The 2,542-nt window shown below is 56.6% G+C and overlaps 1 non-coding gene across 1 annotated transcript in view; it reads right to left on the reverse strand.

The window, feature by feature from the left end:
• The window catches only part of LOC124559880, a 1,910-nt gene extending 1,883 nt beyond the window's left edge, over window positions 1-27 (reverse strand). Inside the window, exon 1 of the ribosomal RNA XR_006968919.1 lies at window positions 1-27. This exon is cut by the window's left edge and continues 1,883 nt beyond it. This is a non-coding gene — a ribosomal RNA (small subunit ribosomal RNA).
• Between the last annotated feature and the right edge of the window lie 2,515 nt (window positions 28-2,542).

Genomic DNA, 2,542 nt, shown 5'->3' on the forward strand with positions numbered 1-2,542 from the left:
ATGACTACTGGCAGGATCAACCAGGGAGCTGCGTCAACTAGAGCTGAGCAGCCGGCCGCCCGGGAGTGTGTCCCGGGGGCCGCGCGAGAACACGCAAGCGTCCGCTCAATTATTCTGCAAACAGGAGGAGGCTGAGCTCCCCTGCACCATACACCTCGAAACCCTCTCAGGTCCCGGCGGCGCGCAGCGCCGTCCTAAGTACTTGGTCGGGTTCGAGAGAGGCGCAATCGCCCGGAGTTTGGCGAGTAGACGCTTTAGGTGCGACCACCCGTGCTCCCAACTGAGCTTGCCGCTGCCGACAGAGGCCCGGGAGCGTGCTGTCGTGGCATTGCCGGCGGGAGACAACACGCGCCACCTACGGTGACCGGCAGCTCCAACGCCAGCGCCACAGAAGGACAAAAGCCCCACTTGGGTGCCGAAGCGAACTCTCCCAGCACAGCGCACGCGCCAACACGTCCGCACAGCTGCGATACAAACCACCTGCGAGAACCGCAGAGGCGACCGAGCAGCAGACGGCGTCGCGGCGCCGAGCGCCGGGCGGCGGCGCATCCTCAGCGCACACAGTCCTCAATCGGACCAGCACACTGCAGATGTCCACCGCGCTTCGCACCGGGCCCGCGAGGACCTACTTTGGCCGCACGGCGCCGCGTGCAGGGTGCGCCGGCGCGCAGCTGCGCCGCCTGCCGCCTCCGTCGGCCGGCGCGCCTGCCACTGGCCGCCCCCACCAGCCGGCTGTAGCGCGTGCGCCCACGCACCGCACGGCCAACACGCCGGGAGGCCCCCCCTCACCGGCCGGGGACGGTCCCACCCAGCCACCGCCGCGTATCGCTTCACACCCACATGCCATTCACGTTCGTGGGCATGGTGGGTATCGCTGCAACAACCGGTTGGTAGCTCAACCGATCGTCGCCATCACTGATTCACCCCTAGCGAGAACAACCGCACCACAACGGTTTACCAGTTGTTCATTTGCGTAACGTCACCAGCAAACGTAGGCGTCCATCGCCATTTGCAAATTCAACGATTGTTGCATGCCTGTGTCAGGTGTCACGACACACTGTCTGCCCACATACACGCAACAACATGTCCACGCTTAGCGAACACGTGGAAGGTGGCCCCCGTACGTATGCGATGTCCATTGCGCGAACGACTGTCAACCGGCCTCTGTCGCATGTCGCAGATGTGGAACGCAGTGCACCGTGCTATCACGGGTGTGTGAGAAGAGACGACTACGTCTGACAACACGCGCCACTACATCAACAGACGGCTCATGCTGATCGCCATCCAGGGCATACCACACTGCAATCCAGCTCTTATAGGGAGACGACACGTAGCTGAGTGCACAACATTTGGACCGCATGGTTCGCCGTTGTTGGCGCAGTCGTTGTACGGTCACATGTACCACGATGTATCATTCAGTACATGAGGACCAATGTGCAGTACAGTGTGTGATTTGGACGTACAACATCAGCGGACAGTTGACACAGGCCGTACCACAGCGTAGGCTAAGTGCTTCGCCATGCGAATGCCAATGAACAACTGCAAATGCCAATGAACAACTGCAAAGGGCATTGAGCATGTACGTCCTGCTGCCATCCACATTACAGTGTATAGCTGCAAGGTGTTTAACATGAAGCGATACACTGGGGACCGGGCAGTGCGAGTAGCAAACTATATTGCGGGGGTTGCAGTTAGGCAACACTACACTAATTTAACGCGTCGTATGACAATTACAGAGCAGGTTAAGGCCCAACGTGTGTTGGGTTAAGGCCCAACGTGTGTTGGGTTAAGGCCCAACGTGTGTTGGGTTAAGGCCCAACGTGTGTTGGGTTACGGCCCAACGTGTGTTGGGTTAAGGCCCAACGTGTGTTGGGTTAAGGCCCAACGTGTGTTGGGTTACGTTAAGGGGCAATGTGGGTTACGTTAAGGGGCAATGTGGGTTACGTTAAGGGGCAATGTGGGTTACGTTACGGCGCAATATAGGTTACGTTACGGCGCAATATAGGTTACGTTAAGGGGCAATGTGGGTTACGTTACGGCGCAATATAGGTTACGTTACGGCGCAATATAGGTTACGTTAAGGCGCAATATCGGTTACGTTAAGGCGCAATACAGGTTACGTTAAGGCGCAATACAGGTTACGTTAAGGCGCAATACAGGTTACGTTAAGGCGCAATACAGGTTACGTTAAGGCGCAATACAGGTTACGTTAAGGCGCAATACAGGTTACGTTAAGGCGCAATACAGGTTACGTTAAGGCGCAATACAGGTTACGTTAAGGCGCAATGCAGGTTACGTTAAGGCGCAATGCAGGTTACGTTAAGGCGCAATACAGGTTACGTTAAGGCGCAATGCAGGTTACGTTAAGGCGCAATGCAGGTTACGTTAAGGCGCAATACAGGTTACGTTAAGGCGCAATACAGGTTACGTTAAGGCGCAATACAGGTTACGTTAAGGCGCAATACAGGTTACGTTAAGGCGCAATACAGGTTACGTTAAGGCGCAATACAGGTTACGTTAAGGCGCAATACAGGTTACGTTA

Source organism: Schistocerca americana, unplaced genomic scaffold (assembly GCF_021461395.2).
Source record: "Schistocerca americana isolate TAMUIC-IGC-003095 unplaced genomic scaffold, iqSchAmer2.1 HiC_scaffold_1058, whole genome shotgun sequence".
Lineage (NCBI taxonomy): Eukaryota > Metazoa > Arthropoda > Insecta > Orthoptera > Acrididae > Schistocerca > Schistocerca americana.